Source organism: Lutra lutra, chromosome X (genome assembly GCF_902655055.1).
Source record: "Lutra lutra chromosome X, mLutLut1.2, whole genome shotgun sequence".
Classification (NCBI taxonomy): Eukaryota; Metazoa; Chordata; class Mammalia; order Carnivora; family Mustelidae; genus Lutra; species Lutra lutra.
The window spans coordinates 51,012,799-51,024,239 of record NC_062296.1 but is presented as its reverse complement, the minus strand read 5'-3'; positions in this window follow the sequence as shown (position 1 = coordinate 51,024,239).

Below are 11,441 nucleotides of genomic sequence, written 5' to 3'. Positions count from 1 at the left end.
AGGACAGGAGAGGAGAGAATAGGGGAGGGAAGAGAGGAAAAGAAACGAGAGGAGAGAAAGGGGGAGAGGAGAAGAGAGTTGCGGGAGAGAAAAAAGAGAGGGGAGGGGAGGAGAGGAAAGGAGAGTAGAGGAGGGGAGAGGAGAAGAAAGGAGAGGAGAGAAGAGCAGAGGAGAGGAGGGGTGAGGAGAAGAGAGTAGGGGAGGGAAGAGGGAGAAGAGAGGAGAAAGAAGGAGAGAGGAGGAGAGGAGAATGGAGGAGAGGAGAGGAGGGGGGGAGAGGAGTAGAGAAGGGAGGAGAGGAGGGGAGAAGAGAGCAGAGCAGAGGACAGGAGAGAAGGGAGAAGAGAGTAGGGAAGGGGAGAAGAGGAGAGAGGAGAGCAGAGGAGAGGGGAGGGGAAGAGAGGAGAGGAACAGAAGGGAGGGGAGAGATGTGGGCAGAGAGCTTAGAAAAATGACTGAATGGTTTACAGTCACCTGGCTTGGGGAAGATGGATGATCAGTGTTGAGGCAGGCTTGAGAACAGCTCCCCAAATCAGAAAGGGTTACATAAAGAGTCCTGCAGGGAAAGAGCACAGGAAGTCTGTTGTTGGGCCTCGAAACAGAAGGCTGATAGCACATGGTCAGACTGCCACTGTCTGAAGGGCCATTATCTTACAGAAGGTGCACATACTCCCAAGGGCCACTCTTGCCCTGGAGATCTTGGCCTTGAGGCCAATGATGTTTCCATTTCTGATCTCCATGGGGAGGAGGGACTTAAGCCCAGTGGGTCAGGCCTGGCCTGGGTCCCCATTCACCTTCATTCTGTCCTAGCCCAGGCCTCCATGAAGGAGAACCTGGTGGCATTGCCCCAGGGCTTTCCAGAGATGAGCCTCCCCTGTTCCCACCCTGTCCCCATCTCCAGCCTACCAAAGAGTATTTGTCCCTTCCCATCCCTGACCCCATGGGTTACTATCTCAATTGTGGAACAACCAGACTCTTCCTCACCCTGTAGCAGGTCTCCTGATCCAGGCACCCCTGCCCACTCCTGGAGAAGGTCCGGAGACGGGCAAGAGGACCCACTGAATAAAGATAATGTGCTGTCTTTTCTTGGCTGAGACTGGAAATACTCAGGCCTGAGAGCTAGACAAGAAATGAGGCCTCCAAGGCCCCTTGGGGGCTATTAGCCTTGTGCTGATCTGGGAGTGGGAGGCCACATTACCTGGGACATTTACAAGCCAAGAAGAGCAGACAAGAAAGGCAGCCAGAACTGTGTCCCTTCGGACAGGCCAAGGGGCTTTCAGTGCCAGGAGATCCTGTGTCCTAGGCTGCATGTGATGCCAGCAAGTGAAGGGAGGGGGAGGGGACAGCCTGAAGTAGTTATCAGGGGAGAGATGGGAGACCTCCCAGGAGAGAGGGTATCATTCAAGGACTTCCACTGGGTCCCAAATAGGCTCCATGAAACTGGGGAGTCCTTCCCTGCCAGTTTTCTCATTTGTCACAGCCTGTTTCCCTCCCCTGACCCCCGTGCCCTGCCCACACCCTCTCCCGTTTGGCCCACAGCACTTCGGGCCTAGCCACATGCCCCATCCCTAGAGTGCTCTTTTCAGCTGGGGAGGGGAAGAGGTGCTGGCTCCTTTCCAGAGACGCTTCTGTAGATGTGAGAGACCCTAGGTCCTGCCTTCTAACTCCTGCATCCTCAGGAGGGGCAAGGGGACTGGGAAGTAAAGGGGGACCTTAGGGCCCCAAAGAACGGACCCTTGGAGACTCCCATCCTCTCTTCCCCATCACCAAGTGCCCAGGAGACCCCTGGCTCAGACCAGCCCAGGGCCTTGCCCAGTGGCAGGGGAAAGGGGCACCTCACTCCACCTCAAAGTCATTTGGACTGTCCCTGTCCCCCTTACCACCCAGATCTTCCACCACCCCTCCAGCTGCCCCCTGCCCTCCATCACAGGCAGCAGAGCTGGGCAGCTTTCTTATGCCATTTTCTACACTGTGCTTCATGAGTAGACCTCTCTTGCACTAGTTCCTATGACTGAGTCTCCAAGCTGGATTCCTAGTAGTCCCCCGTCCCTTCCGCCCTCACCTGGCTATGATTCAGTTGTTCCCCTTCCCCCTGCCTCTGTGTTTCGGTGAGAGTCTCTGTATGTGTACTGCTTTCTGTTTTGTTGCATTGTGGGGCAGAGACCTCTCTGCCCTTGTTTAACCCCATAAAGAAATAAATGGTAAGACTTGATGATAACCCTCCCTTCATGGCTTTGTTCCATGGTGTCAAGCACTGGGAGAGAGAAGAAAGTCTAGGGTTTGTGGAAGGGGTGGGACCAGAGGACACTGACCCCCGTGCCCTACTTCTTGGTGGCTCAAGTCTCAAAAAAAAAAAAAAAAAAGAGAAAGAAAGAAAGAAAAGAGGAAACTCTGCAGGAGGCCATTCAGACGAGGAATCACAAAATCAACCATCCTCTGGGATCAGGCAGATAAGGGTGAGTGCACAAGGTGGGCCAGGCTGAAGCGAAGGTCAGACTCCAAGGCTATGAGTGGTGAGAAGGGCATGGTGTGTGCATTTGGCAGGGGGCAGCTCAAGTCCAAGTTTGTCTTGTGGTAATGTGGGCATAGGGATGCCTTTTTTCTTTGTGAAGCCCCCTCATTTCTAAATATTGGCTTACATCTGCAGAAAGCAAATCTCCATGTGGGTTTAAGACATCTGCTGTCCCCACAGGGCCTGGGGATCACCGGTTTCCCACATCTGCTGCAGCCTTTGGTTGCAGTCTACCAGCCTCATGTCTCCTCCGCTGCTTCACTGGGGGCCTGTGTACCCAGCACAGAAGTGAAAGGCCCCCGGGAAGAACTGCAGGAAGGGCAACAGACAGAGCCCTCCGCCACCACCAGCTTTTCACATAAACAGGGCAAGGGAGGGCATGTGTTAAGAGGGAATCTGGTGTCCTCACCAGCTTCTGAATTCCTGTGCCAAGAAAGCACAAGTCTCCCCAACACCCCCCAAGGTAACAGAGCAGGGAGGTTAGGGCATCGTCGCAAGCACAAACTCTAGCACTGATGTCTCCTACTTGTCTGGCTTGGCACGAGTTCCTTGACTTCTTTGAGCCGTGGTGACCTCATCTGTCCAAAGGGTTATTGGGCGAATTTACACTGCATACCTACAGCACTTCGCACAACAGCACCCATGGAAGGGAGCTGCACAAGTATCGATCATGATTATCGTCACTGCTCAGTCTTTTTTCTCTTACCTTCACCTCCACTTAAAGATCTTATTTATTTATCTATTTATTTATTTGCGAGAGAGAGAGAGAGTGGCAGGGAGGAGCAGAGGGAGAGGGACAAGGAGACTCCGCTCTGAGTGCAGAGCCGCACATGGGACACAATCCCGAGACCGTGACCTGAGCCAAAATCAAGAGTCGGGGGCTTAACTGACTGAGCGACCCACCTAGGTGCCCCTTCACTCCCCACTTAAAATGGTCACCAAGTTTTGTCAGTTCTACCTCTGTCACGTGTTGGCTCCTGCTCCTCCTTTCCACTCCCCCTGACTCTGCCACTTAACAGGCCTGCGGTAGCTCCTGCCTGGACTACTGCAATGGCCTACCAACTCATCTCTTGTTCAGTCACTCCAACTCCGATCCATCCTCCCCCATCACAGGGTGCTGAGGCACTTAGGAGGCACTCCAGAAATATTTCATGAGAGAACTGTGGCCATGCAGCACACATCTAATCTTCCTAAAGTGAAGAGATTATCCCTGTGATCCAAACACTGGTTGGCTCCATGTTGCCTGTACAGTCAAGAGTAAACTTCAGAGCCTGACTTTCAAGGTTCTGCATGTTCTGATCCTATCCACCAGTCTGATCTTCCACCGTAGGCTACCCCACACTCAAGTCCCAGCTACATTTGCCTGCTGGCTGTTCACTGAAGGAGCTCCTTGCTTTGTCATCTCCTACCCTTTGGTCACATTGTTTCTTCTTCTTTTCTTTTTTTTTTAAAGATTTTATTTGAGAGAGAGTGAGAGCGAGAGAGAGAGGGAGAACACAAGAAGGGGGAGGGTCAGAGGTAGAAGCAGACTCCCTGATGATCCCTGGGGATCCCGATGCAGGACAGGATCCCGGGACTCTGGGATCATGACCTGAGCCAAAGGCAGTCACCTAACTAACTGAGCCACCCAGGTGCCCCCACTTTGTTTCTTTTGCCTGGAGTGCCTTCTCTCCACCTCTACCTATCACTGCCTCCCCTAGTTTTCACAGTCCAGCCCAAATGCCCCCTCTGCTGTGAAGACTTCCACACGCCCCCTCTCCCAAACCAAGAATGATCTGTACTTCTAGAACACTTTGCACGCATTGCACCTTATTCGTGGTACTTATTACATCCTGCCTCTATTCAACACAGTCATTTGTTCATCGAAACATACCAATGGAGGAAAGCCTATACATGTCAGGCACTGTGCTCCTGCTGTGAATACAGCAGTAAAAGACCTACACACAATAGAGCCATGGGATAACATGATGTTCTGTGTTCGGCAACCATGATAGACTTTAACTTTCAAGTTTTTCCTCTCACCACATGTCAACAAAGAGAGCCAGGCTCTCCTGGCAATGGGCATAGGGAAGAAAGGTGAGGGACTACAGGAGGCTACACACCCACGGTACTAAGGGAGTGAAAGACACCTTGGCCATGCCAAGGAAGTACAGGCACACTTCAGAGATATCAGGTTATTCAGTTCCAGACCAGCACAATAAAGTGAGTCAAATGAATGTTTTAATTTCCCAGTGTGTATAAAAGTTATGTTTACACTTTGCTGTAGTCTATTAAGTGTACAGTAGCATTACATCTAAAAAAAATGTACACACTAGGACGTCCAGGTGGCTCAGTCAGTTAACCATCTGCCTTCAGCTCAGGTCATGATCCTGGAGTCCTGGGATGGAGTCCCACATTGGGCTCCCTGCTCAGTGGGGAGCCTGCTTCTCCCTCTCCCTCTGCTGCTCTGCCTGCTTGTGCTTGCTCTCTCTCTCTGGCAAATAAATAAATAAAATCTTTTAAATAATGTACATCCCTTAATTAAAAAATACTTTATTGCTAAAAAATCGCTAGCCAACCTCTGAGCTTTCAGGGAGTTGTAGTTACTGATCACAGATCACCATAACAAATACAGTAATCACGAGAAAGCTTGAAATCTTGTGACAACTATCAAAATGTCACATAGAGACATGAAGTGATCAAACGCTGTTGCAAAAATGTCGCCGACAGACTTGTTCCAGTCAGGGCTGCCACAAAATTTCTGTTTGTTAAAAGAGCAAAACAAAACAAAACAACCCCACTGTCTCCACGAAGCGTGATCAAGTGAAGCACAATATAATGAGGCCTGTCTGTAGCTCTACCAGCCCCATTTTGCTCTTCAACTCCTGGAGACTGCCCTGTAGCTGCCCCCTGAGCCACCCCTTTGCCCTGGGCCCAGGCCCTGGTGCTCTCCCTTCAGGCTAACTGCACATAGCCTCAGACCCCTCCAGCCTCTGCATATGCAAGGAGGCGCAGGGGCGGGGCACCATAGTGCAACAGAATCACTTGGAAAGCTCTTGCTCGCCCTCCTCCCCCCACAACAGAGATTCAGACTTACTTAGTCTAGGTTGCAGTCCCAGCTTCACCATTATTTCACAAACTCCACAGGAAGTTCGAATGCGCATGTGCAGCCAGGCTTCTCAATCGGGGGATGAAGAGGAGGCCACAGCTCCGGCTCCGTGAAGTCCTTGTCGTTTGAGGATAAGTGGTGCTAGAAAAAGGCCACTTACAGTGAACCCACTTCAAGTAGGGCCCAACACTTCATAGTGTAGTGGGGGGAAAGGGCAAAAGGGTTTAACAGGGACTTTATCTTGAGAAAGAAGATGGAAAACGGAGACAATATTTTTGATTTTTTGAAATGTGTCAATAATTGCAAATGTGCACTCATTCTTAGAATGAACAAAGAATGACTCAAGCTTTGAGGGATAACAATTTCCTGACCAAAGTGCATGGGAACACAATAGCGCCTCTGGCCCCACCATCATACAGTTTTGTTTTGTCTTTCCAAAATTAGAGAGCTTCTTCGATTATCCCAAGAACTTCTTATAATCCTTTGAGAGTTGAATCATTTGCTTTGAAACCTTGATCCTGTCATTACCCAGGTCAGCGTTCTCTTCTGCCAGTGGTAACTAGGCTATCTCTGCCAAAGAACCATTCATCAAGGACTTCATATGACGTTAGTGATAGTCTTTGACATCACTTTCACTGAACTTCAGGAAACCCTGAATCTTCTTCAAGGCCCGTGGTTTCACTCTCAAATTTTTATGCACCATGTAATGCTAACAATTAACAAGAGAATGAAAAGAGCTTGCATGATGGGTACAGAGAAACAGAATGGGAGTGTGAAATGGGGGAAGGAATTTACTTAGGACTCAAAATTGTGACTATTTTGTGCCATGACGACTTTGCCTTTCATCAAGTCCCTTTGCTTTTTTTGAGTTTCAGTCTGCTTATCTCTAAAATGAAGGAATGGGGTTAGATGTTTTAAAGATTAAATAAATTAATTTAAGTGAAGTCATATATGTGAAAGTTCCTAGCACACAGGAGGGATTCATAATTCCTGCTTTCCTTTCCTTTTAAGACGGTTTTAGAAGACCCTGGGGGACAGAGAAAGGAAAGGGGAGAAGTGCATCAGAGGAACTAGAAAGAAGACCCAGAACTGCTGCCCCAGGCCCTAGTTTCTGTCTTACTGCCACTCTCTGTTGTCACATTCTCTGTGGAGGGTCACAGATCTATTCCCTAACCAGTGAGTACCTCTTAGACTAACTGCTTAGGGGTGTAGGGTGGAAATTTGACCATCAGTCAGTCAGGGAATCTGCCCTCAAGAAGCTAGTGGGTTGGTCAGGAGGGAAGAACAGGAATAGAAATCACTTAAGTTATGAGATTCTGACCATTTCTCCTACCTCCATTGTCACCACCTGGACCAGGCCACCACCTCTCTCTCTTTCTCTCTCTCTGCCATCACTCTCTCCTGGGCCACTGCAATGGCCTCCTAACTGGTCTCCCTGCTTCCCAATCTTGTCCCCCTGCCACAGTCCACCCAGAGGTATCTTTGAAAGATGCAAATCAGATCTTGCCTTTCCTGTGCTAAAACCCTCTGTTAGGTTCCCATCTCAGTAGGAATAGAATCCAAACTCCTCATCCTAACCCAAGGGGCCTTACCTGACCTGTTGTCAGTCTCACCCGGTACACTCCTCTCACCATCCTCCAGCAACCCTGCCTCATTTCTTTTCCTCTCATATACAGAGCTTGTTCCTGTCTGGAGACCTTTGTACTTGGCCTTCCTCAGTCTGAAATGTTCTTCCCCCAGAATTTTGCAAGGCTGACTGACTCCTCTTCACTCTCCTTCCGAGACCGTCAGATCTCAGCTCCCATGTCACTTTTGTACAAATGCCTTTGCTGACCACTCTAAATTATGGCCGTGCCTTCTTTCTCCACTCAGGCCATCCTGCCTTTTATACGATCTGGGGCTGATAACAATGCTATACATTGGCTTTCTTGTTCATTGCCTTGCTCTTCATTTGCACATAACCTCTGAGCCAACAAGGATCTTGTCTCTCTGTTCCTTGTTCCCCCAGTGCCTTAGTAAAAAGGCCCACGGGGTCAGTGGGTGTGAATGCCATGAGTGATTCATTTGGGTGGTAGAAGGTGGTAAGATGTGTGGAGTAATAGGCAAGAGATGAAGCTTGAAAGACAGCCTGAGGTCCAAAAACGTGGAAGACCTTGAAAGTCAAGCTAGGAAATGTGGGCTTTATACTGAGACCCCTTGGGGGCCATGGGAGAGTTTTGATTTCAAGAGGAATATGTATCATCGGCTGACCTAGAGTAAGATTCATCTAGTGCCACGTGCCAGATGGATTGGTGAGCGAAGTGAATGGAGGGTCTGGCTTAAGAGCCCATCAATTCCTGTGTACCCTACCTTCACACTCACTTGCCTCCAGGCCCTCCTCTGGGGCCCTGTTCACTCAGCCGCCCCCACTCTTTCTGGCCACTTAAGAGCCCTGACTGCCGTACCCCGCCACCGGCCGCTGGGTGGCGCTGTGGCTCCTCCTACCCGAGCTGGAGGCGCGGGGTTGGAGTGTGGGAGGCGGAGAAGCAACTGAACCCGGCCTGGCGCAGGGGGTCAGTCGCGGCCTGCGGAGCTTGCTCTCCCTAGTCTGCCTCTTTCTCCCACTTCCGCGCTTCCCGGGTACAGGCCCGTCGCCGCCCCCGCCCCTGCCCCAGACTCCGACCCCTGCCGCCGACGCCTCTGGCTGTCTTCGGCTTTCCGACCCGCCAGGCCAAAGTGGAGACGAAGCCGGGGGCAGGGAGGGGTGCAGGAGCGGCTGGGGCCGGGTGGCGCCCTCCCTTTATAGCCCATTCAGGCTTCGATCCTCCCTGGCCCCTGGGATGAGACGGAGCTCCTACCACAGCCGCCACCCTTAGCCGCCCCCTCCCCCGCCCGCCAGCCCCAGCCAGTCTCGAACTAAAGGGAGGTCAGGGCTACTATGATGAAATGGGGCTGCAGTCATTAAAGGGCCCATTCACTGTCCATGTTTAATAGCCCTGCCTTTCCTCTTGGCTCCTGGTGCAAGAACACAGCTCTCTGGGACTCCTCCTTGGGTCCCTTCCACTCCCCTACCATATGACCCAGATATCCTTTATCTCTGTCTGTGTATGTTCTACATCCTCAACTGAGCCCTTCATCCTCATTACTCCCCAAGTGGCCTCCAGCCTGCTGTCCTTGCAACCCAGACTTCCTCGCATTGAGCCAGGAGCCTCCTGGAGCAGTGGCCTGGCATCCCGCCTGTAATAGTTCCCGTTGCTTGGAAAGTTTGAAAGCTGGCTTTCGAGACCCTCCACGCTCTGACCTCACTCTTTTGGCCTGGCCTCAACTCAGATTCAGAGTAAAAGGCCTCCCCCCGTAGGCTGCCATGAGTAGAAAAGGAGCTAGAACAGGAACTGAGCACCGTGGGAGGCTCTGTGGGACTCTGTACAGGGCTGCATAGACATCTGTGTGAATAACGTTTACTCACCAGCACACTGTCACAACACTGGAGAAATGCAGGGAACACAGTGCCTGCCTCCCCTGGAGCAGAACACTTCCATGTTCATTCCTTCACCCTCTCCCTTTGTTTCCCCTGTCCCCTAGATCCGAGACCCAGTCTTCCTGTTCCTCTTTCTGTTCATGTTGTCCACTCCCCTGTGATCCTCCTGCTGGGACATGAGGATTTTTCTCAACAAGGACACACCATCCTTTCACAAAGTGGTTGATGACATGAAAACCAGGTTTCTCCATAATGTTAAGTCTTGCTTTCAGCCTGGTTTTTTTTTTTTTTTTCTTTTTTTCCCCTTGAGCCTAGCCTGCACAGATGTCAAACTATAGGTTGCTTCTTATGAGCAAAGTTTTGCTATTCCTATATTCAATTTAGCCCACTGAGCCCAACACACAAACTATAAATTAACATGGAAAAACATACAAGTGAAGCAAGAAAATTGGCAAAGGCAGCATTCATTGGCAAAGAAAGCACGCCTGGTGAATTTCAGGCTGCCCTGTGCCCTTGGACTCCAGGAAGCCATGCCCAGAGTTAGATATGTCTCGTTCGTGGTCTTAGAAGCATCCCAGTGGACGAAAGAGCTTCGGATCAAAAACATAACCCCGAGTTGGGTGGGGTAAGAAGAGACAGCTCATCTTTCCTGACTGCATCTCAGGGTAGCTTCTTCTGGGAAATGACAGCTTCCTGTCCCCCAAACAAGCTCTACTTCTAAGAATATCTTCTTCCATTTCTACTGCACATGTACACGCAGTGTGGTATTGCTCCTCACAATAATCCGGAACGGTAGGAATTATTAGTTTGGGTTTAGAGATGAAGGAACTCAGGATCAGAAAGGCCAAAAGAGAGGTGCCTGGGTTGCTCAGTCGGTTAAGCGTCTGCCTTGGGCTCAGGTCATGATCCCAGAGTCCTGGGGTCAAGCCAGCATCGGACTCCCTGCTCAGCAGGAGAACCTGCTTCTCCTTCTCCCACTCCCCCTGCTTATGTTCCCTCCCTCGCTGTCTCTCTCTGTCAAATAAATAAATAAAATCTTTTTAAAAAAAAAGAAAGAAAGAAAGGCCAAAAGACATCCCGTCCCCAGCAAAATAACCATTACCAAAAAACAAAAAATAAAAAACAAACAAAAAAAAAAAACGCAGAGCAAAAGGCCAAGCATGGAAGCCAAGAATTCTAACTCCTAAACCAGCGCCAGCACCTTTTCACCTGCAGTTTTGTGATCTGTTGAGGACCCAAAGCTAGGGTCAGCCTGTACCCTCACTCTGTCCTCAAGAGCACCTGAGAACACCGGCAGTATAACCAAAGCTGAGAAAAGGGCTTTTGCCAGGCTCTGGGTCTATGCGGACCCCTGGCCTGGGTCCAACAATGGCAGGGGGACTCAATCAATGTTGAGGTTTGAAGGACCAGGTGAGCAACAGCTGGATACCCTCTAAAGGGGAGGTGTCCAACTGGAGACTTCCAGAGACGCTTTGTTTGGCTTGGTAGTGTTGGTCTGTGCAGTGCTTAAATTTGACTTAGGTTTCCTCAATGAGAGACTTAGGGCAAGTGTTCAATAAAAGTTCAACAAGAGAATGGTCATGAAGGACATGGCCTGAGTTCACATCCTGACCCTGCTACTGGCTCTGCGTGACTCTGGGAAAGTGACTGAAACTCTCTGTGCCTCACTTTGCCCATTTGTAAAATGGAGAGAAAAGGTAGTACTGAAGCCCATAGAGGTACAGTGAATATTGGGTTAGGATATCTGAAGCCCTTAGACCAGTACCTGCTACACAGGAAGTGCTCTGTGGGTGTTTGCAATTACTGTTAATATCATTGTAGTATATAAGTTGGGACGAGTTCACATAAAATCTGTATTTCTAGCTTATTAAAAATTCAAAAGACCTGGGGCTCCTGGGTGGCTCAGTCAGTTAAGCACCTGCTTTCAGCTCAGGTTATGATCTCAGGGTCCTGGGATCTGGCTCCCTGCTCAGGGAGGATCCTGCTTCTCCCTCTCCCTCTCCCTCTGCCCTTCCTTCCTGCTCTTGCTCTCTCTCTCTTTCTCAAATAAATAAATGCATTTAAAAATAATCCAGAAGATCTGACAGTACTGGACTCCACTGCCAACTGGAACTGATTCTACCCTCTTTAGATGGAACGTGCTTTCTCCTGGTTAGCCCCACCCCCACCATTCCCCATCTGGTTTATAAGACTGAAGCTAGGTGTCAGTTGCCATTTATTGTCTTGCACGCAGCTTGTTTCATGGATTTCCACTGTCTGCCTGGTGTCTGAAACCAGTCTGTCATTCGGCCACTGCCTAAATGTCACCAAATAGGAATTGTTGACCAAGGGGACATTGTTAACCAATAGGGCTTAAACTCCTGCCAGGCTCTTGCCCACGTTCT